The sequence below is a fragment of the Orcinus orca genome, chromosome 19 (assembly GCF_937001465.1).
Source record: "Orcinus orca chromosome 19, mOrcOrc1.1, whole genome shotgun sequence".
In the NCBI taxonomy this organism is placed as follows: Eukaryota; Metazoa; Chordata; class Mammalia; order Artiodactyla; family Delphinidae; genus Orcinus; species Orcinus orca.
The window spans coordinates 465429-490535 of record NC_064577.1 but is presented as its reverse complement, the minus strand read 5'-3'; the positions used below and the strand labels follow the sequence as shown (position 1 = coordinate 490535).

Below are 25107 nucleotides of genomic sequence, written 5' to 3'. Positions count from 1 at the left end.
TCTCAGGCCCCGGTGGGATTATGGAAGCCATCCATCCCCGGGTGAGAGCTTAAACACATCTACATAATCAGCTCCCCTCGACCCTGCTGCTCCCACCATTTCTCATGAAACCTCACTGAGGCTCTGATTCTTTTTTTTTTCTTTAATCAAAAACATGAACCGACACCACCCCTCCTCCCCCAAGTCAGGGGAAGGGTGGTGCTATTTAGACCCAGGACTTTGGTATGACACAGGCTAGATTAGACCCTGGGAGGGGGACAGTGATTAAACACATCTCCCCAACAAACACACACACACACACACACACACACACACGTGTGAGAATTTAATTACCATGAGAAATTGCTTCCTGACAATAAATGCCACCCCACTCTCTCTCTTCTCCAGCCAGATGGCTTTTGCTGGAATATTTGTCCCCATAATGAGTCCTCAGCTTCTCCCTGAATAATTCATACACAGGTAGGGCTGGATATTGTAGGGAGGTTTGGGATGAAGTGGAGGAGTCAGGGAAAGCTCCCAGGGCTGGCCGAGGTAGGGACTCAGGCCAGTCTACCAGGGGTGGGAAGGGAGAACATCTCTCTGAAAAGAGGACATTTAAGCTGACAGCTGAAAGTTTTAAAAACCCAGTCATGAGAAGAGGGGGGAGGGGAGGGCATTCCCAGCAGAGGGAAAAGCATATGCTAAGGTCCCAAACGTGGGCCACAGGTCTCAGGCCACCTGTACCCTCTTGTCCAAATCTGTCTCTTCTTGGAAGGATTTCCCTCTGCCCTGCTCACCACTGCCTCCTATCCACGAACAGGTAAACAGTGCTTCATAGCTAGCAAGGAGTTACCCCACAATCACCTGTGAGATGGATCACGAAACGTTCCTTTAGAGATGAGGAAGGTGCAGGTTAGAGGGTCAGAGGACCCTCCTGCCAGAGGACCCTGCATTCCCACTGCCCACCGGGCTCTTTGTGGGAAGTCAGGGTCCCTGAGAGACACTCTCCTGCAGAACAGCCCAGCAAGAAAGGTACAGGCTCTGGAATCACACTCCCTGACTTCACATCCTAGCTCCTTCCCTTACCAGCTGTACCTCCGGGGCAGTTCACTCCACCTGTCCCAGCCTCCCTTTCCTCACCGGTAAAATGAGGTTAGTATTTTTCCCCACTGGATAAAGTTGCTCTGTTGAGTAAACACATGGCATGGTGCCCAGCACATAGCAAGCACTCAAAAATAACATAAATAAGATTAGTACTATTCAGGTTCAAGCACAAGACAAGATTAGGTTTTTAATTTGTCTTAAAAATGAAATACACACCCTGCAATCCACACATTCACAGTTTTTATATAAACCAAACACTGTCTCCATCCTATTCCCCTTCCTCCCCACCCTTGTGAATGGCTGAAACTATTGGCCACTGCCCCATGGGAAGAAAGCCCCAGGTTGCTGTGATGACCCATTAAGATGACATACAGAGTGGCTCTGCACACTGGATGGGGCCACACAAATGGTCTTTGTTGATGAACATGCTCTTAAAGCACCAACCTCATTATCTGATGCTCCTGGGTCCTACTGGTCCCTCTACCTCTCTTTTTCAGTTGTAAGCAAGCAGCCATATAGCTGCAACCAAAGTCAGGGACAGACTTTCGTGTTGTAATCAAATGAAACTTGCAGCAAAGCTAATCAGCCACACGCGGGAGCTATGGGTTATGATTATTCTGCTACTTGGAGATAAAAGCTCATTGGTAAGCAACAGCTCAGAGAGGAAGTGCTTCTGTTTCTCTCCTTTGTCAGTTCTTCTGAATCTCTGAATGAGGGTGGCATTAGATTGAATCCATATCACGGACACATATGCTGACATTCATGCTCAAGAAATTCCAGACCCTGGATCCATCATCATCCAGGGCTCCCTGGGGCCCCCACCCCACCCAGCACACAGGTTGAGTCTCCTTGGGTCTGCAAGTGGGTCTCTTTCATCCCTCCCTTCATAAGGGTGTCTAGAATGTCAGCTCACCCATCAGTCTCAGGGAAGGTGGTACAAAGGACATCGATTCTGAATTAGAATGTCTTGGATTCAAATCTTGGCTCAGGCTCTTTCCTCTGCCGTTGCGTACGCCGAGCCCTCCTCGTTGGTCGCTGTGTCCTTGGCTGGTGTGAAAATGGCCACAAACTTTCTAGTGCACGAGAAGATCTGGTTTGACAAGTTCAAATATGATGATGCAGAAAGGAAATTCTATGAGCAGATGAACGGGTCCATGGCTGGCTCCTCACACCAGGAGAATGGCGCCAGCGTGATCCTCCGTGACGTCACAAGAGCCAGAGAAAACATCCATAAGTCCCTGGCTGGAAGCTCAGGCCCTGCGGCCTCCAGTGGGCCCGGTGGAGACCACAGTGAGCTTGTCATCCGGATCGCCAGCCTGGAAGTGGAGAACCAGAGCCTGCGAGGGGTGGTGCAGGATCTGCAGCAGGCTGTCTCCAAGCTGGAGGCCTGGCTGAGTGCACTAGAGAAAAGCTCGCCCACCCACCCGGCCACAGCTCCGCAGACCGAGCACGTGTCTCCCGTGCGCCAAGTGGAGCGCCCCACCCGGAAGGCGGTCACCGTCACAGAGGACGAGGACGATGACATTGACCTGCTCGACAGCGATGAGGAGGAGGACCAGGAGGCTGCCTGGCTGCGGGAGGAAAGGCTGTAGCAGTACGCTGAGAAGAAGGTCAAGAAGCCTGCCCTGGTGGCCAAGTCCTCCATTCTCCTGGACATCAAGCCTTGGGATGACGAGACGGACATGGCCCAGCTGGAGGCCTGCATGTGCTCCATCCAGCTGGATGGGCTGACCTGGGGTGGGGGGCCTCCAAGCTGGGGCCCGTGGGCTACGGCACCCACAAGCTGCAGATCCAGTGTGTGGTGGAGGACGACAAGGTGGGCACGGACCTGCTGGAAGAGGAGATCACCAAGTTCGAGGAGCATGTGCAGAGCGTTGACACTGCTGCTTTCAACAAGATCTGAGCCCTGGCATTGGCCTGAGCGTGTGAAGCCTTGCAGCCAATAAAGACTGAGATTCCAAAAAAACAAGAAAACAAATCTTGGCTCAGCCACTCACTAGCTACATGACCTAGAATGAGTCACTTATCTTCTTAAGACCTTAGTTTCCCCATCTGTACGTGAGGTCAGTGTAAGGATAAATGAATTAGCATATGCTTTAGCAGAGTGGTACATCGTTGGACTTTGGTATCAGATGCTTGGATTCATATCTCAGCTTGGCTACTTGCAGGTTGTGTGACCTTGGGCAAGTGATTTGACCTCTGTGAGCTTCAGTCTCCTTGTCTGTTACACCAGGCTAGAAACAGTATCTACCGCCTAGGGTTGTTATGGGTGAGATAGGGATGTTACATTAAAAAGTGCTAAAAGGAGTGCCTGACACACGTGGCACATGCATCAAATGTTTGCTGTAGTGGTTGTTAGCACGACTACTGGTCCGGCGCTTGGCTTATCTTAGCACTCCTCTCAAACATGCAGGCTCCCTGCTCCCATCTGAAGGGACAGCCTCGGAGTCCCGGGGAACAGTAGCCCTGGAGGCCACAGACACACCCGCACAGCAGGAGGTAGTAACACTGATACTGGGTTTCCTCTGGGGTAAGGTGGGGCAGGGAACTCTGGACAGGGAAAAGTCAGGGAGGAAATCAGACAGGTGGGAAGGGCAGGGATCAGGCAGGGCTGGCTCCAGATGTCAGGGCCGGGACTTGACAGAGCTGCTGGACCCAAACATGTGGGCCTTCACCCTTGGCAACTCTGAGACCAAGATGCCCAGCAGCCCTGACTTTGAAATGTGCTCCATTCAACTGTGAATGAATAATTTACAGTCTTTGATCTTATATTGCTGAGGAGAAGGCAAGAGAGAAGACCATGAGGGCATTGGGAACCAGAAGATGGGAAAGGAGGAGAGGAAATAACCCCTTGTGTCCTATCTGGACTGTCAAGTCTCCTCAGAGACAATTCCCATAGTCTGGATGCTGGCAGGCCCGCTGATCCTTCCTCACTGGGCGACCAGACAGCAAGAGCCACATGAACAGGTTTGGGCCAGTGCATCAGTAAGCTTAGCAGGAAAGAGAAAGGAAAAGTGAATAACCCCGTGAGCAGTGAACGTGTGATGCTTTAGCAGTGCAGCCAAATGACTTCCATTTCCCCTGCTTAGATTCCATCTATCTCTCCAGTTGGCAAACCACCCTTCCTTCATCAGAAAACACTGAGAGAGCCCTTTCTTCACCAGCCTGTGGGTGTGAATGGCACTAACAACACCCAAATATCGCTAGCTCCAAGCTCCTAGCAATATCAGACTGGAATATCTGCCAACTGGGGGATTCAATCCTTTGCAAACTCTCTCCCGGCATCTGAGAGCCCCAGGAAGTAGCTCACCCATGAATAGATCTGCGTTTTCACTCTCTTGACTGCTCCGCAAATTTGCTATGACAAAACCCTCCACTAAATGAGGTGGGTTTTTTCTCTTTTTTAATCTTATTATTACTTTACCCAAGTATTTTGCAGCACCTACTTTGAAGCAGGCACTGTGCTAAGTACTCAGCATTCTCCTGCAGGGTGGGAAGAACTTTCCCTCAATCAGCGTTAGGTTCAGATGCAGGCAGGAGGGGTTCCACAGCAGTGTTGCTTTGTTCCCAAAGGGTTAGGGACTAAATGAAATGACCCTTTCAGTCAACACACACAAACTTTTTTTCCCTCCGGGGACACTCAGGCTACCAATGTCACTGGGTTCCAAGAGTTTTTTCTTTTTTTAAACATGTACATTTTTTTTCCTTTGGCCACACTCCGTGGCTTGTGGGATCTTAATTCCCCGACCAGGGATTGAACCCGGGCCCTTGGTAGTGAAAGCAAGGAGTCCTAACCACTGGACCACCAGGGAATTCCCCCAAGGGGTTTGGTGACCAGCCACACACCTGTTCTCAGAACCGTTACCCCTCCAGCCCTCAGGCATGCTACAGCAGCCAGACCTCAAGACCAGACCTCTTCAGCCCTTTGTGATGAATTCTCTCTCAGGGACCCTTCTGTCCCCCAGCATCCTGGCTTCTACTGCCCCTTCCACTGGTCCAACAGACACAACTCTGAATATATAACCCCAATTGTGGACAGAGTTAAAGGTCTGGGTCCCCCCGACCCAACAAAGTCTTATTCTTCCATGCATCAATGGATGCAAACAGATGCTTGCGGTAAGAAGGGTCATTACCACACATGCCAGCTAGATGAGAGCCTCAGCCAGGCTGGAGGCTGCTGTCTCCCGCCCCAGTCCTGGCTGGAAGCCCCCAAGGCCTCTCCCAGCACAGCCCCTCTTGAGAAAGGGAGGAGCTTCGAGCCACTGAAGCCGTAGGTGAACGGAAGTTCCACTTCTCTGACATCACCTCTCCCCGAAGGGCTGGGCTTGCTCCTTTCTGAGCCTGACCATGTGGGAGCCCAGTGGGGAGGTGCCTGGGATGCAGGTGTCCCCAGCACGGCCACCTTAATCTGGCCCTTCTGGATGGAACCCAAGGCGAGCAGGAAATGTGTTGGGAGAGTTCTGAAGGGGTGGGAGCAGGTTACAACGAGCCACAGAGCAGTCCCCTACACACACAACCCAGACTTGATAACCTATCCAGGCCTTGGCATGACCTAGAGGTTCCAACTTTCACCTAGACCCTGGTTTCTGTGGCCTTCTGCCTCCCTCTTGAGGCCAAGTCCCATTCTAGACCCCTGTTTTGATATCTGCAACCAAATCCTTGGGCTTGAGACTTTGCCTCAATAGCTAACTAACTGAATAACAAAAGCAGTAATAATGACTAATATTTATTAAGCACTATTTATTAACAGAGTCAAACACAGTTACTTATAATTCATTTAATCTTCACATAACCTTGTGAGGTAAGTACTATTATTAACCCCATTTTATGGATTTATAAGCAGAGGCATGATGAGATCATCCCCAAAGGTTGATGGATGGCCTCATCTAGTAACCCACCCACCTGCTAACAGACCTCACCAAGGCCGACCCCTCACCTGACACTTCTCTGAGACATCATCTAGGCCAGTGTGTGTCAAAGCTGAAGACTGGACCTGCCAGGCCTGTGCTAGATTTCTCCTCTAGATCTTATTTCATCGTCAGAATGACTACAGATGGTGAGCATTACTGCCCCATTTTGTAGATACCAATAATGAGGCTTGGAGGCTTAAAGGACATGCTTTACCACCCAGCTAGTAAGTGGCAAAACTAGGAAGTGTATGGCAACCCTTCCTCATGCTTCTTGCCACCCAGCACCCCCACTACACAGATATCCAGCATCCACAGTTGGCAGGCAGGCACCCCACCCCTTCCACAGCTCCGGTTCTGGGAAGACAAGAGGCAAGCAGGGCCCAGGCAAACGCCGCAGGCATGAGGATCTGGGGAAACTCTCTGGACGGCGGCACCCCTCTCCTCTTCCCTCCCCAGGGAATCTTGATGAGGAGAGACATGTGGAGATGGAGGCCTCTTGTAAAACTGATTAAGAAGCCCTCCAAGCTCGAAGAGCAGGTCCTTTACTCCTCTCAATACTGGGGTCCTGGGCCCCTCTGCCACGTGGGCTGAGTGTGTCTCTTCAGCGTCGTGCACCCTCATCCCAGGGCTGCTGCCCCTACCAGAAGTGAGGGGCCAGGTACATCCCCTTAACCCTCACCCTCTGACCCAGCACAGGAGAGCGAGAGCACAGACTGGTCTTGCTTTCCTCCTCTACCCTCACCCTCCTATTTTTGTTTTGTTTAAATAAGCCTCCTTCTGCCAGGCAGAAGGGCCACCTCCCGAGCTCCCTGATCCTGTGGCCAGTCTTGTCAAACCTGGTCTCCCACTGCCTCTTTCGAGAGAAGGGGCCTTCTCTGAACAGCTTGCCCAGCTCTGTGTCCCCCAGCCTGAAATGTGTCCCTCTGCTGGAGTTGGAGCTGTTCTGAGTGTTCGTGGAAAAGTGGAGGAGCTGCCTAAACTCTCTACCTCCAGGCCTTTGTGAACGCTATTTTGTCTTCGGGAAAACTACCACCCACCCTGCCCCCAAATCTTTCTTGTGCTTTAATGCACAGTACAAATGAGGATGGTTTCACCTGTCTGTGAAGCCACCCACAATCACCCCGAAGTTCATTTTCCCCCACTCAGTGCCCTCTGCAACGCACCCCCTTTTACCATCCCCATCAACCTGTGACGTAACCATGGACCCAGGAACCTGAGTTCCTTGGCAGCAGGGCAGGGTCTTACTGGCACGCACAGTGCCAGCACCTAGTAGGAGCTCAGTAAAGGTTGGGTGGCAGAGCAGTTTGCCCTTTCCCTGGGGTGGGAGCCCTCAGGAAGTGTGGTCCTCAAGCCTTTGTAGATCTAGCACAGCAACAGGGACAAGGGCAGAATCCTCCTGATGCCAGGCAGTGCGTAGGCACTCAGAGCATCACATTCATAGACTATGAGTAAAGACAGCACTTAACTGGGCACTTACAAGGGTGCTGGGTGCTGCGCTAAGCACTTTACACCCATTATCTTATTTACTCTTCACAATAACTATGTCACATGGATACCGTTAGGCCCATTTTCAGATGGGGAAATGGAAGATCAGAGGGGTTAATTAAGCTGGCCAGGGAGACACAGCTGCTCAGTGGCAGAGTCGATACTCAAATCAGGTCTGACTCTGGAGTCGCCTGCTCCCCAGCCCCACTGCACAGTGTTCCCCTTGTTGTTTGGGTTTGAGGCTCCATGTGAGTTCATGACTAAAAGGACCAGAGGCTTGGCTGGGAGCAACAATGCCACTCCTGCCCCCTGAGCCGGGACTCAGACTGCCAGGGGACACCATCAAAGGTAAAACATCCTGGTCAATTGTAGAGTCAATTCTCCAGCTCTGGGAGATAAGCCTCACCTGTCAGATGAAAATCTTACCCCGGGCACCTAGCCACCTGCAAATGATAATTCAAGGGAAGCCCAGGCCTCAGAGGCAGCTGAAATCCCTAACCGGGCCCCACAGGTGCACCTCGCCCTGCCTTCCCTCAGCTCCAGCCACCTAAACCCCGGTCCCAATCCTGAACCAGGAGCCTTGAACCTGCCTGCCTGTTGCACCAAACCCGCAGGCATTGATGGCCCTGGGCAACCCAGAGGAAGAGGAGCCATCCTCACTGTCCCAGGACTTGAGGCCTGCGTGGCCAGGGGTCCCAGGCTGCAGGTGAGCTGGAGGGTACTCAGGGCCACACACACACTAAAAAGAGCTTAAGAGTCACTTCTAAAAGAAGGGGATGGTGTGGGATCATGAGAAAGTCACTTCATCTTCTGAGCCTCTGTGTGCTCACCTATAAAATGGGTGGGACTCCCGGCAGGCCTGTCTCAGAGGCTGCTGTGGGGAATTCAAGCAGCACATTTGGGGGAAAGCTTTGCAAGAACCTGAGGGTCATGCAGATGTATGGGACTGTAACAGTTAATAGTGAAAATGGTACACACCCTTAGAGAGGGCTGACTTGGGGCAGGCCCTATTCTAAGTGCCTTAGGCATATTAACTCATTTTATCCTCAGAGCAACCCTCTGAAGTGGGAACGATTATCCCATTTTACAGATGAGAAAAGTGAGACCCAGGGAAGTTAAATAAGTTACCTGAGGACCCCTAGCTAGTGTGTGCCTGTGCGGGTTTGTGAAGCAGGACAGTCGGGCACTAGACCCTGCTCTAACCATGAGGCCACACTGCCTCTCTAGAGCTGTGGTTTGAGGGGTAGAAAAAAGGAGGTCAGGGAGTCGGCCTCTCTGAACAAGATGGCCAGAGGGAGCTGCCCCTGGGGGAGCACCTGCTATGTGTCAAGCACTTTCCTCACCTCTCACTTAATTTAGCAGCCCGGGCGGCAGGGGATAGGAGTGGGGGGCCGGCATCCTCGGCCCCATCGGCGCACCAGGAGACTGAGGGCCAGAAAGCCCAAGGTCTCTTGGTTGGTAGGGACTTGAACAGTGTCTTGAACAGTGTCTTTTCATTTCCCTTCCCTGTTACTTCCAGCCCATACCAGCCTTGTCTTCCTGAGCCCAAAGTCTCTGCCACCCCCTGCATTTCTGGGTTCCAGGAACTGAACACCCTGGGGGATGGGCAGTGAGGTGACCAGAGGCTGGACACAGGCCACACCCTGCCTTACACACCCTGCCACAGGGCCCCCATCTCTCCCTGCCCATGACCAGCTTGCCCGACTCCCACCTCCTCTCCCCATCGCCATATCCAAACTGCCTATCCAGGGCACCCATTAGGGTCCTGCAGAGTGGGGTCTAGCATGGCCACAGCCTGGCCCTGGAGAGCTTTGGAATGTAGGTGAGGACCTGCCCCCCTGAACCAGCCTGGCCCCCAGGATCCCCAGGTGCCCCACCCACATATCCAGCTGTACCCTGGCTACTCTCAGGCCATGATTTTCCCTCCTCTCCCGTCCACAGGAACAGGAAGAAGGAGCCCAGCTCTTCTGCCTCTTCCTCCAGGAGCCCTCACCTCACCCTTAGAGCAGCTAGGCTCCACAGGGCTCTGCAGAGGGTGCGTGGGGTAAGGCTGCCCCCCACAGGCAGCCAGGGAAGGAGGTTGCTTTGCTCAGAAAACCTGAAATCTCTTTGTAAGCAAGTGGGTAGGGCGGGGAGGTGTCAGAATCTCTCGGTGGGATTGTCTCTGGGATCTTGAAACTCACCCCCAAACCCTGAAGCTGGGAGGAATCCATTTAAAGGATATTAGGAGCAGGTTCAGAGCGGGGATGTGGGCAGAGGGGTTCCAAGTCCAGCATACAACCCCTGAGTCAGAGCCCAACCCCCAGCACAGGGTCAGAGGTCATGGGTCACCCCTTACCCCCATCCCTTTCACTGTTCGTACTGCTGACTCTAGGTCTTAAAAGCTCCCGTCCTACATGCACCATCCCACAACCCCTAATTGTCTGAGTGCTTCCTGGGATCTAACCAGAATCCCTCCTGCTACAATTGAAGCCCAGGTCCAAATGCTCTGGTCCTGGTTGGTCAGGGTAGGGGAGATGAGTGAGTGGTCACAGCATCACACCCTCAGGGCTGCCTGGAGTGGAGAAGGGGGCATAGCAAGTTTTGGAAGGGAGCCAGTGGTGTGGGGGGAGCCCCAGGGGAAATCTTCAGACCAAGGGCAGCAAAGCAGAAAGCAGAGCATCTCCTTAAGACAAACGTCTCCACTGCCTTCAGCTCAAAGCTCTATTTGCATAAAGAAATTATCCTTACTGCTCTTTTGCCTAATTGGCAGGGAGCACCTGCCCACGCCAACAGGAACTACCGCTAAGCAGCCCATAAAAGCTGGTGTGAGCAGTGGCTAGCCTGTGACCACCCCACTGGCCAGGACAGGGCCTTAACGCAGCTGCTTCTTCCTGGCATGGCCTGGTCCCAATCCCAGATCTGCCACTTCCTCTGAGTCACAGTTTCTTCATCTGTTAAGGAGGAGGAATAATTCTTGCCTTATTTGGTGTCTGAAAGGATTTCAATGTGGTATCGCTTCGGAAGGTTTCAATGCAAAGCCGGGGACATGCTCAGTGCTCCACACACATTCAAGAGCAAGTTCTTCTGGGGATGGCCCGACTGGGTTCCAAACCATCTCTGCCAGCTAATCCAATGATTCTTGGGTAAATTACTTAACCCTCTCTGTGCCTCACACTCCTCATCTGTAAGAGCAGGGATTAACAATACCCACCACAAGGCTGCAATTACACTTAAATAAGGCAGCATGTGTAAGAGCCCCTGGCACATAGTAGGCCTGTGCTGAGTCAGGATTATTGGTTACCAGATGCCATCAACCAATCCTTCACCAGAGCAGGGAACCCTGCCTGACATTTCAGAGGGAATTCTGAAGCCAGATGAGGGGTTTCCTGATGGTCCCTCCAATTTTGAGTTTCCCTCATCCAAACAGTCACATTCATCATGTTTCAGGGCCCTGGATTCCAGGGTCAGAACCCCTGACGCCTCATCAGGGAAGAAGCAAGCTATGCCTGTGGACTGGTGATGGTTACCATTGGATCCCCCAGTGTCATGTGGACAAGTCAGCTCCCTGGCTGCATCTCAGACCGCTCGCACAGTGCTGGGCTCATCCCAAGCTCCAGCTCTGAGACCCCTTGCATCAACTGTACTCTACATCTGTCTGTTTCAGCCCAGGAACCACCAGGAGGACAGGAGGGGCGAGCTTCTGTCTGGCTCTGTTCAGGGGTCTATCCTAGGAATCCCACAGAGCTGGCCTGCTCTTGGGCTAAGGGGATCCTTCAGAGCCCCCAGACCTACAGGAGTCAGGTCATGGCTGGGGACCTGACCACTTCCAAGGAGAGAGCCATGGGCACCAACTCGACAGGGCCACTCACAGGTTAGGACAATGAGTCATCAGTGACAAACTTGAGAGAAGACCTCAGGCCTGCTGAGTCCTGGGCCAGGGTACTGCCCCTGCACCGGCCTTTCTCCTGAGACTAGGAATGGCTTCACTGAGCTGGGGAGCCCTGTCGCTATGGAATGTCACTCAGTGCTGGAGTGCACACGGAGATCTGAATTCAAATCCTGGCTCTTCTACTTTCTGGTGGGAACAAACCCACTTAAGATCTCTGAGCCTCTGTTTTTTATCTATAAAATGAGGTCATAATTGCTTACTTCCCAGGATGGCTATGAGGATTCAGGGAGATGAGTTCGGTACAGGGATGTAGCAGGTGCCTAGTACATGATGAGAATACAATATGGGGAAGCAGTTGCCACGGCCACCCCTCTGTAAACTGCCTTCTTATTGTCTGTCACACATACACATGTGCATGTACACCCCAGATGCACAAATATGCCCACTCAAACATATATACACACAGCATATACTACAAATATTAATACTGGATAAAAGGGAAGAAAAGAAAAACCTCAAGCCAACTAACAGGGACTTTGTCCCATCCCTGCACACATTTGCTTTTAATGGCACTAGATAGGGAGAGACAGGGGAGAAGGAGAAGAGGAGGCAGGAGGACAGGACCTGAGAGGCGGCAGGGATTCACCCAGAAGCTAACAGTAAAAGGGACAGGGGAGAGGCAGTCCTCCTTGCCTCTCCCCCAGCCCCTGCTGGTCACCTAGCAACAAGCAGCTCTTCAGAATCCTTCCTAAATCGCTGAGAGTCTTCTGCTCAGCAATGCCCTCCACAACTTCCCCTCACTCTTCCTCCAGGTATGAACTGCCCTCACCTGTAAATCCACACCTCACATGTCCTCCAGGCCCACCTCCCAGGGCCAGGAGAACTGTAGGAAGGGACATCGATGGCAAGGTGCTAAGGGTGGGGCACAAATATCTGGGTGTTCCATGTGGCGGGGAGGGGAAACCAGCCTGAGATGGTCAGGATCAGGGCCCAGGAGGGGGCCCACAGCCCTACCCTGAGAAAGGAGAAAGGACAGGATCCAGAGCCACCTGATATCTCATTTCAGAAGGCACAGCTGTGAAAACCCAGAGCTATTTAATATCTGGGATCAATGTTTGGGGAAAGCCAGAGTGGAACAGGGAAAATAAGTGAAAGGAAGCATTTGAGCTTGTACTGTGTGCCGAGCATTTTACACACACACACACACACACACACACACACACACACACACGTGTGCGCAAAGTCTCAACCCAAAAACCCTGCAAGATTAGGACCTCGAACCTCACTTTACCAATAAAGCAGCCGAGGCCTCAAAGAGAGAGGTCCCTTGCCCTTGGTCAGAGAGCAGCAGATGTGCGGCAGCCCTGGGGTCAGAACTCACATCTGTCTGACCTCAAGGCACTGGAATTTCAGGGCTAGTGCCAGGAGTCTGTGAGATAGAACCTGATCAAAGACAGGGCTTCACAGAGTGCCCAGTATGCACAGGGCCACTGCCACATGAAAACACCTGCCTGAACCAGGACATAAGTCAGTCAGTGAGCCCTTTCCCTCCTCCCCTCTCCAGGGGCCATGCCCTCCACTTCCCAGTAGCCCTGGGCTCTGGGCTGCCATGGTGGGTCATCGGCCCCCTCCAAGGGTTTCCCCAAGTTCCAGGGTCTCTAACAGGCAATGGCCATCCACCCCCTGAGACCTCCAAGCCCTCCCAGCAGTCCTGAGCTGCCTCTAAGAGTCCAGGGCTCTTTATTACTGATCCAGCACCGTTCCGAGAGGTAGGCTCTGCACACAGCTGGCAGGATGGCTGGTGGCTTCATGGAGAGGTGGTGATAAAAACAGAAGTATTAGCTGAATGTCTGCCCCTCACCAAGGCAGCCAGCACCCTCAGGACGGGTACTGGGCATGGGTGGGCTTGCAGCAGGGAGACTCCTGCCCAGGACCTGGGGTGTGGGGTGTGTGCCCACTCTCCCCCATCTGCAGCCCTTACAGCTCTCCCTGCATTCATCCTTCTGTCCACTGCTTTGCAGCCCCCTGAACATGCCACCCTCTCTCCCACCTTCATGCCATCCCTATCTCACCCTGTTATCCCCTTCCCCATCAGCTCCTCCTTTCTTCCTGTAATTCAGCGGCCCTCACTGTTGGCTGCACATTAGAATCACCAGGGGAGATTCTCATTCAGTAGGTCTGGATAGGGTCTGGGCATCAGCATTTTTTAAAAGCTTGCCAGGGGATTCTACTGTGCCAACCTGAGGAACTGCTACTTTTTATCAGACCTCAGCTCAGAAGTCAACTCTTCTGGGAAGCTTTCCCTAACCATCCCTCCACCCCCAGCCTGGGCTGGATGTCCCTCCTCTGAGCTCCCAGGTCCCCTGATACCTCCAACTACCAACAGCCTTATCACATAACATTATAATTGACTTTATTACAAGCCTGTCTTGCAAAGACTGCAATCAACTCCAGGGCCAGGACTAGGTCTTGTTCATTGTTATATCCCCAGCACAGGGCCTGCTATGAAGAAGAGGCTTCAGAAATGTATGATTGATGGATGGATGGATGGATGGATGGATGGATGGATGGATGGATGGATGAACAAACACAGGTGCTAATGCTCTGCTCACCAATGTCTATTCCCCTTCTTGTTCAGACAAGCCTCCCGGATTGCTAAGCTGCCTGAAATCCCCTTTGCTTAATCATCGCATTCCAGCTGCCCATCCGTTGCCTACACAGGGTCACATGTCTGGGGTGCCCACCACACCAACCTAGGTAAACCTCTCAGATCATTCTGACTGCTCCACAAATCTCTCCTGCTCCAGGAAGCCCCCATGGTTAACCAGGTGGACCCCCAACAATTCTCCTTGATTTAGAATACCCTGGTTACTTTCCCACCACTTTACCCCACACCTGGTCTTGGAGGGTCCATGCTGGACTGACCTCACAGGTGACAGTCAGCAACAAGTCCAGGACTACAGTCAAGAGACCTGAGTTCGTGCCACCAACTTCCTGCGTGAGCCTGGGCCATTTAACCTCTCTGGGTCTCAGGTTACCCATCTACACAACGAAGGAAATAATAGTACTCTCTTCATAGAGTTGCTGTGAGGATTAATGAGTTAACATATCTAAGGCCTTAGAGTAGGACCAGGCCCAAAGTGCTATTATCAAGGTGTTTGTAACTATTCTTATCTACCAATTGAGAGAACATTAACCACTAGACTTGAGGCCTTTCCAGCCTGATGCATTATTTTACTATATCATCTGCCCAAGCCCCCACCTGTAGACAAGACCACCAACAAGGGCGGGCGACAGGCCTGGATTTATGCCAGTTGGCCCCTGGCTGAGGTCTGGTGATGCTTCTGTAAACGCAGTGGAGGTGTGCCCAGGCTGCCACCCAGCCACTACCAGACTAGAGGATGGCCCACACAATAGATCTCAGCCCCAGAGTCCAGACCCACCTCGCCAGGATCAGGGAAGAGCCTTTTTCAAAACATCATGGCCACCACAGCCCCTCGGTTGTTCTTCCTGCTCACTTTTCAGCCTCCATTTCCCACTCACTGAGGCCCAGTTAGATTCCCTCCGCACCTTCTGCCCTCCCCTTAAATAGACAGAGCATCAAAGCGTGAAAAACATTGAAATTACCAAACGCAATTTCTCTCCAGAGATGACAAATCTGCTGCAGTTTGTATTTCCAAACAGGAGCTGCAGCTCTTGAGCAGCTCCAAGGCAGGTTCCCTGCCCCCACTGACCAACTCCTCATAGGCACAGCGCCCCCTCTCCCTCCACCCCTGCAGAGGAGGAGCACCCTGCATCTTCACTCTAGGGATAAGGATGCTGCAGCGGGGAAGGGTCAGAGCAAGGGCAGAAGGCAGAGGAGGGAAGCAGGTGACAGGTCCCTCGAGGTTCACTCAGCCACACCTGTCCCGCCAAGGCCAGACAGAAGACCCAACAATGATCCCTGAGATGAGTCTGCTTGTTAAAGCTCTGCCTCCAATAAACAATGACAGCAATAACAGAGCCCACCATGCACTGAGAGCTGGACCACCCACTTCACTTACAAATCTCATTTACTCCCCCCCACCCCGAGAGTTGAGTGGTCTCTTTCCTTCCCATTTTACAGGCAAGGACTTTGTGGGCTGGCCCAAAGCCATGCAGTTAGTAGGATATGATGTTGGACCTCTCACCTCCCTGACTCCAAAGCTGGCATTCTTCCCAACCACCATCCCGTGACCTTGGACACCTCTTTCAACTTAGTTTTTCCCTTCTGCAAATTAGTTTGAACCACTGTTTCTTAAAATACTTTTTAAAAGTATGTCCTTGTTTAAGCAACATCAAAATCTCATACCCTTTCTGTGATCTCTATTATGAAAAACATAGAGGGTTTTTTGGTTTGTTTGTTTTCCAAAACAAAATTCTGTTTTCCAAAGAAAAGATTCATTTTCGGGCTTCCCTGGTGGTGCAGTGGTTGAGAGTCCGCCTGCCGATGCAGGGGACACAGGTTTGTGCCCCGGTCCGGGAAGATCCCACATGCCGCGGAGCGGCTGGGCCCGTGAGCCATGGCCGCTGAGCCTGCGCGTCCGGAGCCTGTGCTCCGCAGCGGGAGAGGCCACAGCAGTGAGAGGCCCGCGTACCGCAAAAAAAAAAAAAAAAGATTCATTTTCAAAGATCATAACCCTGAATTTGCTTTTTCATGTGTTAACTCCTCCCTGCTCCCAGGAGATTCCGATGTGCACCTGCGGGAAGACCGGGGTCTCCATGGCTCACCCACTGCACTGGGTTGGGGAGCTCTGGGCTCAGTCTCTTTGGTGCTACCATTGCTCACACCCGAAGAGAGGCAATGGAGCCTTAGGGGTGCCCCTCTTCAGGGGGACTCCAGGCAAGTCACTTCACTCCAAACCTGTCTGTAACATGGGAAGAACAATACTAGTTCCTAGTGGTGGTGTGAGGATTAAATGAGTAAATTTCTGTAACACATCCAGAAGAGGGCCTGGCCCTCAGCAGTCAGCTAAGTGTTAACTATGTTACATTCTAGGGATGTTTAATCAGAGTCATCACTTGCCTGCCCCCAGGAAAATTCTTGTAGCAAGTGCCTGTGCCTTCACTAGGCCCTGGGAGGTCATTTTGGGGACATGTTACATTACTGCAGACTCTCAATTGTCAGAATGACCCAGGATTATTGTGGATCCTATGATCTGTGAGAATCCAAACAAATCACAACCTCTGATTGGTTTGGGTCCAACTCAAACAAATTCAAACAAATCACAGCCTCTGATTTGTTTGGGTTTGATTTCAAATATGAAGGACCTCTGTTTTTCTGTATTTGAGGAACTAGCCATCTGGGAAATTTTTTAAGTTAGAGGGGTCACACACCAAAATAAATTCCAGATGGATCTCAGATCTCAGATTTAAACATAAACAATGAAACCATAAATGTACTAAAAAAAAGAAAAAAGAATCTTAAAGTGGGCAAAACACCTGTATAAGTAGGACACAAAACCCAGAAACCATAAAAGAAAAGATGAATATATTCAACTACATAAAATTGCTTATTTTACGTGAAAAAAATTATAAACAAAATTAAAAGACAAATGATAAGGTCAAGGAAAATACACTTTAAAACATATTTCAGAAAAATGATTAATTTCTTAAAGAACTGGAAATGAATGAGAAAATACCAAAGACCTAGTTTAAAAAATGGGTAAAGAACATGATGAGACAATTCACAGAAAAAAACAAAAATAGCTCTCAGACATATGATAAGATCCTCAACTTCATTAACAAGAAAACACACAAAACCTGGAGCAGGATATCTATGGCTTTTCATTTGTCATTTTTTTAAAACTGTCAATTATACTTCAATAAAGCTGGAATTTTTTTTTAATTTTAAAGTTTGATAATAGTCTTTTGGAGAAACAGGAAGTCTCACTTTGCTGGTGTGAATTGACAAAATGTATATGGAAGGCAATTTGGCAAAATTTGACCCAGCACTTCCATTTCGAGGAATTCACCCTAAAGATTTCTTTCCACGTATGCAAAATGACTTATGTATAAGGGTATCATTGTATAATAAATCCACACCAGTGGGGATAACTAACCAAATGCGGGACCTTGGGCAATGTTACTTAACCTCTCTGGGCCTTAGTTTCCTCATCGTAAAATGGGGATAATAACGGAAGTTGCCTCAGAGATTGTTGTCAAATATGTACATAAAGTCCCTCGAAGAATTGCCTGGGGTGTAGTAAGTGCTCAGCAAATATTACCGTTCATATCATTATTATAATGTTACCAGTGGAACCCAACGTACAGACTGGCTCTGATGGTAGGAGTGAGGAGTTTGGGAGCCACCCATCATCTTCCTTTAAGGAGGAATCTCAGGAAGGCAAAGTGAGATTGCAACTGTGACTGAGTAAGTAGAAATCCAGTTTTTGTATTATGGCCTTTGTATTACAGCAGCCTGGTCAGCAACATAAACAGGAAAAATGGTTTTCCTAGAAGCAAACCTTGACAATGCCCATCCCTGCTCTTGTCCTGGAAGAAAGCATTTTGGCTAAGCAGACTGAACCATTCCTCCTTTCTTGGAAAACCTACCCCAGTGATGGGTGAAAGACTTGCTTACTTAAGGCCAACTAATAATAACAGTAACAGCTAACATTTTGTGGTGTGTTTTCTAAATGCCACACAGAGCTAAGCATTTAACATACAATAATTCATTATTCCTCATACCACTCTATCTGGTAGGTTTTTATTATTCTTCCCATTTTATAGAAAAGGAAACTGAGGCTGCAACTTGGAGATATTCACACAGCAGGTAAGTGGCAGAGTCCACATTTGGGCCTGGATCTCTGTTGCATCAGCCTTGTCCAGGAGGGCATTTCACTGTATTTCTCTGTATAAACCACAGGGTAGCATCTTGGCTTGTGTGCATCTGCTTCTTCTATGTATCTGTCAGTATGAATCAGCCCCAAAGGCAGGACCTCTCTGAGCCCAAGAACAAAATTGGGGTTTAGAGCGTAGGAGGCATGGGCCAGGTCATGGGACCCAACCAGCCCATGTGAGACATGCATTTCTGTCCTGATCCCTATTTTCAGACAGAGAAACGGTCTCAAGGTGGCACACCCAGCAATGTCAGAACCAGGTCGCACTCGCTCCTACTTACTGCAGCTCTCCGTAATACCTCAATGCCTAAGAAGCCCAGGCAAAGGCTGTGCTGGCAGGCAGGGTGAAATGCAGTCCCCCACATGCTCCTACAATGACAAGTGGTCCCTGAGCAGAACCAGAATTCCATTCAAGGCCATGGAGCCCCATTCCCTCACACATATGTGGCCACCAGCTGTTCCCACTAATTATAATACCTTCCCAATAAAGGAGGGGTCAACACTGGGGGAAGGTGTGCAGTAAGAACACAGCTTCCCAGAGTCCTCACAATCCCTTTAGCACAAGATAAACTGTTGCCTCTGATTCAATTTCTTCCTCCCTCACCCCCTAAAACAATAAGAAAACATATTTCTCATCACTGCATTTAATCCTTCAGGCAGGGAAAAGGAGCTATGCATCTACGCAGGTAATGAGGAGGGAGGGAGAAGGCTGGGGAGGGGCAGTGTCAGGGCAGCCGAGTCCAGGAAAAGACTCAGAGGGGAAGACGGCTCAAAATGAAATTCTTAGGGGGATAGGATGCAGCTTGCTCTACTACGCCCTTAGTGAGTTAATCATTCTTTCACTCAACTAGTATCCATTGACACAGGCCCTGTTGTATGTTGGACAGACAGAGAAGAGAAAGACACAGTCCAGGATTCACTGTGTAATGGGAGACACTGACCTATAAGCCACTAACTAGATTACAGTATTCCATGAACTCTGATAGGCTTTGAGGGAGCAAGGACAAGGGAAGGCTTCACTCTGGCTACAGGAGGTTTTGCAGTGGATGGGGTATTTGTGCTGCCTCTCAGAAATTCACCAGGCAGGTGACCTGGAGAGGGAAAATGTCATTTAATAATGGCATTTAGTACTGCAGTGGTCCTTACAGTGAACATGTGTACAGGGCTTTACAGTTTGCAAAGTGCTATTGCACCCATCATCTCATTTAATCTCATGCCATGCCTATGAAGCAGGGATTATCCTATCACACTCATTCTGCAGAGGAGAAAACAGGAGAAATGGCTTGCCTGGGTCTCCACTGTCAGTCAGTAACAGAGCTGGAATTCAAGCTCAGGTTATCTGACTCTAAAACCCGTGCTCTTTCAGGACTTCCCTGGTGGTCCAGTGGTTAAGAATCCACCTTCCAATGCAGGGGACGCAGGTTCGATCCCTGGTCGGGGAACTAAGATCCCACATGCCACGGGACAACTAAGCCTACACGCTCTTGAGTCCGTGTGCCGCAACTACTGAGCCCGCACCTCACAACTAGAGAGACAAGTCTGTGCGCCACAATGAAGAGTCCGTGCACCACAACAAAGAGCCCCACACACTGCAATGAAAGTTCCCGCGTGTTGCAACAAAGATCCCACGTGCCGCAACTAGCCCCACACACTGCAATGAAAGTTCCTGCGTGTTGCAACAAAGAGCCCACATGCCGCAACTAAGACCTGACATAGCCAAATAAATATTTTTAATACTTTTAAAAAATAATAATAATAAAACCTGTGCTCTTTCTACAACCTACTGATGCCAGTTTGCTCCCCAGGAGAAGGATGCTGCAGGGGAGGCAGCAAAAGTAGAGTGGGGTCAAGGTAGGGTTAAGGAGGGCTGTGGACAAATAGCCATGGGCTCCCTGAAACCGGTCAGCTACATCCCCAGGCCAATCCACACACACTGCTAGGTCTGAGCTGAGAGAGCCCCTGCCCTCGGAGTGACATTCTCACTCAGCCAGGCAGCCACTGTGACAGTGGGTATGGTTAGTGTTTTGTAGAAAAGGATGTCTGGTCTGTTGGCTTACATTTGCTCTTGCCTTGTAATTATGGCTCTCTATATATAAATACATGGAATCAGCTGCTATTTCGAAAATGGACTGAAGGGCAAGGAACAAGGACACAACTTTTTGTAGCACTTACAATGTGCCAGGTGCTATGTATGCTAAATTGTCCATCTCATTGGCTCCCCTGAAAACCCCATGAAGGGAAATACTACAATCCCCATTATACAGATGAAGAAACTAAGTCTCAGAGAAGTGAAGCTACTTGCCCAAGGCCTCTGACCCAACCCCTGGGCCACTCATTCCTTAGTACCATAAATGTCCAGAAAAGGAGCAACCAGGGGTCATCAGGACCCAAGTAGCCTGAGCATCACTCTGCAGCATCCTCCTGAATGTTCCAGGGGTCTGCAGAAAGTCCCTTGTCTTCATTTTAAGACAATCAGTGTCAATAATAATAATTTAGTGCTAACATTGATTCATCAGAGCATGACCCTGGCAGTGTGACCACAAAGTTAAACCAAACCATGGGAGAGAACCAGAATTCCAAAGGATGCCATTTTAACATCAAGGAAAGTGTGACCCTAAAAAATAGAAATAATAAAAACAGAACTACAGTATCTCCTCAAGGTCAAAGGTTTCTGGAGCCTGGAGACAGGAGGAGATTTCGATATCTCAAGAGGCCAACAAATGCAAAGTCCGATCACATGTGGAGGTAGCCCAGGAGGGGGCTGCCCGCTTCTGCAGTGGACTGAAGAACTGAGTAATGAAGGGACTCGAAGCCTGCCTGGGTCGTGGAGTGCATGACCACCTTCTTTAATTCATGGAGTCTCTGATACAGCATCTAGACTGGAGCTTAGTGGGTTCCATCAATGCCACTGATAAGAATCCAGTCAGCATTGTGGCCAGTAACTATTATACAGCCTGTCATCTGAGAAGGTGACCCCCAAAACTACTTTGGAATGCATAATTATCTCCTTAGTGCGTAAAGATCTTTCAGTCTCAAAGACAGAAGTGTTTGAGAAACTCAAACACACAGGATGAATATTTTTAGATGTTAAAGGGGCTGTACATATTGGTACCATTAAGTATTTGTAATGTTGGAGAATTTGGCCTATTTGAGTAGCAAGTCAGTCTTTAATTCCAATCTAAAATGTAATTTAATAATTGAGTTAGATATGTGATTTTTAAGTTGAAAAAAATCATTAAATTCATATACAGTGTTGGAACATTTAAAATAATTTAATATTCTCTTAGATTTATAAGAATTACTTAAAATTACCTGGGAAGGTTTATCAGTCAGGTAATAAAACATAGTACTTTAAATTTATCAAATGACATTTTACATATTTGAAGGAGTTTGATTAAGTTGGTAAATGAAACAAACATCATCCAAAAGCCCCTTAAAAAGACTGCTAAATTTTGATAGACTTATAAACAGAAAAAGAAAAATTATAAGCTAAATCTTAAAACTTAAGAACTAGATTTTTATGAAATTTATAACTTTAATAGATTAAATATTCCTTTCAAAACCCAAAGTATCTTCTGGATATTTTTCCTGTGCATACATACAGTCTTTGAGGACTGAAAGAAATCTCACATTGATATCAAGTACTTCCTACATTCTCAGAGCTAACGCTTTATTTTTTTTTTTTTTTTTAATTATTATTATTTTTTTTTTATTTATTTTGGCTGTGCTGGGTCTTCGTTTCTGTGCGAGGGCTTTCTCTAGTTGTGGCAAGTGGGGGCCACTCTTCATTGCAGTGCGCGGGCCTCTCACTATCGCGGCCTCTCTTGTTGCGGAGCACAGGCTCCAGACGCGCAGGCTCAGTAGTTGTGGCTCACGGGCCTAGTTGCTCCGTGGCATGTGGGACCCTCCCAGACCAGGGCTCGAACCCGTGTCCCCTGCATTAGCAGGCAGATTCTCAACCACTGCGCCACCAGGGAAGCCCAGAGCTAACGCTTTAAATGAATGATCTCATTTAGTCCTTACAACAGCTCTATAAAGTAGCAACTATTGTTATCTCCATCTCTGGGCACTGAAGGTGGGAGCCAGGATTCTGAACTGGGGTAGTTGGAATTTCAGAGCCATCTATCTTAATCCCTGTGTCACAAGTTCCTGTGTAAAGAAAGAACCCCCTCTTGGGGCTGGCTTGGAAACACCATTGAACAGCCTGATGGCTGGCCTCTTCTTTCTGCGTCCATTAGTGTTTGAGCCACAGCTCCCATCCTCATCTCTGGACTGAAGCCCGCGTGCCTAGAGCCCGTGCTCCGCAACAAGAGAAGCCGTTGCAATGGGAAGTCCGTGCACCGCAACGAAGAGTAGCCCCCGCTCAGCACAACTAGAGAAAGCCCGCGTGCAGCTTTCCTTCTCACTGTGTATTCTAAGAACTAGCAGCCTGGGCATCACCTGGGAGCTTGTTAGAAATTCAGTGTCTCAGGCCCCACCCCAACCTTTCTGAATAACCTGCATTCACAGGATGTCCCGGTGATATGGTTGCCCATCAGAGTTTGAGAAGCCTAGATCTACAGTATTACTTTGGATCAGCCTTGCTCTACCTGGCAAAAGAAGTTGCTGCTCCACTCTCCCTTTCCCCAGAAAACCCCTGTCTCCTGAGGGCAAGCACAGTGTTAATAGGAGGGATGCAAAGCCACCTGGCCCAGCCCTTAGCAACTGTGAGGGTCTTCCACCACTCAAAGAAGTTCTGCCACCATCTGCAGAGAAAGGTAAATTTTGTTGAACTGCCCAAGGCCACGCTAATCTTTAATTATGCCGTTAATGTGTGTCTCCCCCCAGGTAGCTGTTATGCCAGCAGTAACTGCAGTGCCCTGGCTTTAAACAGCTTGCAGATTTCCTGACAGTATTAATGGAAGTTTTGCAAATTGATTTGGGGAGATTAGGTGGAGAGAGGCTGGCGTGACTTGATGTGAAGCCCATTCTAAGCAGCTCATATCCTCCTGTCCTTGATCCCTGCCCAGGACAAGGGGAAAGAGTAGGCATCAGGAAACCTGGGTTCCAGGCCTGGCTCTCCCACAGTGGAACTGTGGCCTAGGCCCTGTCACTTCTTCTCTGAACCTCTTCTTTAAAATCAGCAGGTTGGTCTAGTCTAGGTTCACCGATGATTCTCCTGGCTTGAATGGCTCTCATTTCTGAGTCGCAGAAGCTTAGAGCGGACGAGCTTCCTTCCCTCCTTCTTTCCCTCGACCATCATTCATACACTCACCTCTTCACTCGGTACAAATGACTGAGGACCATATGAGGCTCTGCTGTAGACACTGGGGACACAGGTATGAACTGGCTGCTTCAGGCTCGCATAGTCACCCTCAGGAAAGCCAAAAGGCAAGTGGTGCTCATCATGGACTGGGTTGGCCTCAGGTTCAGAGTACATTGGCCCTGTCACCATCATCCCCTGTGCTCCAAGATTCAGAGAAGGGAGGTGACCAGAAGAGGCAGTGAGATGGGGTGGAAAGAGAATTGGCCTTGGTGCCAGGGACCTGGGTTCTGGAACCAGCTCTGGCTCTAAATGCTGTGTGACTTTGGGCAAGTCACTTCCTATTTCTAAAGTTCCCTTCTCGGGACTTCCCTGGTGGCACAGTGGTTAAGAATCCGCCTGCCAGTGCAGGGGACATGGGTTTGATCCCTGGTCCAGGAAGATCCCACATGCCACGGAGCAACTGAGCCTGTGCGCTACAACTACTGAGCCTGAGCTCTAGAGCCCGCGAGCCACAACTACTGAGCCCGCGTGCCACAACTACTGAAGCCCGCGCACCTAGAGCCCATGCTCCGCAACAAGAGAGCCCATTGCAATGGGAAGCCCGCGCACCGCAACAAAGAGTAGGCCCTGCTCACTGCAACTAGAGAAAGCCTGCGCGCAGCAATGAAGACCCAATGCAGCCAATAAATAAATAATAAAATATTTAAAAATAAAGTTTCCTTCTCTGGAACATGTGGAAACACAGATGATAATTCCTGTTCTGTCTTGCTAGGGGGTGGTTGAAAAGAAGGTCATTAGTGAACCCAAGTGCCTTTTGTGTGTGGATGGGGGAGAAGGATTATTCAGTTGCCAGGGAGCTGCCCCGCCCATTTCCAAGAAATCCAGCCATGGGGCAGTGTATCCAGGGGGCCAGGCCTTGGCTGAAATCTCTACCACCCCCTGTCCCCATCTCATGAGTGACTGTGACTGCAAAGCTTTTAAAATATTCCCAGGGAGACACGCAGGGCAGGGACAATGGGAAAATGGAGTGGGGGTAGAGGGAAGCAGAGTCAGAACAAGGATGAAGACCAGGGATCTGCCCTAGTCCCCATGGGTGGTCCCTAGTGGTGGAACTGGATCCTCAAGTGTATCCCCATCTCTAAACCACCCCACTGCAGAAAGCAAGGACCCATCCCAACTCCAGTATCCCAGCGAGGGGAAGTAACTGACTTGGGGAAGTGGCCCTGGCCCACACTCAGTTGGGACAGTTAGGAGACAACTTGGGCCTCCTGGCTCTCCCCATGCCCAAGTGGTATTCCTCTAAGCTGGGCCTCCCCTGTATCTCTGCCCTTGTCCCTCTAGCTTCCAGCTTCCTTCTTTGCCCCTCACTCCCCTATGTACCACAGCCTCAGTGTCTTCACCCTCTCTGACAAGCTGGCTAACGCCAAGTGTCCTAAATTCTGCCCAACACCAGCGCCCCTGACTCCAGAGCCTCTGGCACCTAAGGGCTCTCCATGTCCCTAGCCCCTCCATCATCACTGCCATCAGCAGCAAGAAGGGTTTATATGCCTGGGTTTATTCTAAAAATAAGTTTTCAATTAAAGTTGAGAGGTATGAGAGAATGCTGCCTTGGGCAAGCAGCCCCTCTCTGAGGCTTCCTCTCCGAACAAATGG

The 25107-nt window shown here is 49.9% G+C and overlaps 1 protein-coding gene and 1 pseudogene across 1 annotated transcript in view; one reads left to right on the top strand and one right to left on the bottom strand.

Annotated features, from left to right (window-relative positions):
• Positions 1-25107, bottom strand: part of CCT6B (chaperonin containing TCP1 subunit 6B) — an 82804-nt gene that overhangs the window by 16921 nt on the left and 40776 nt on the right. The gene's annotated exons all lie outside the window — the stretch shown is intronic.
• LOC101269632 (elongation factor 1-delta-like) lies at positions 2102-3061 on the top strand (annotated as a pseudogene).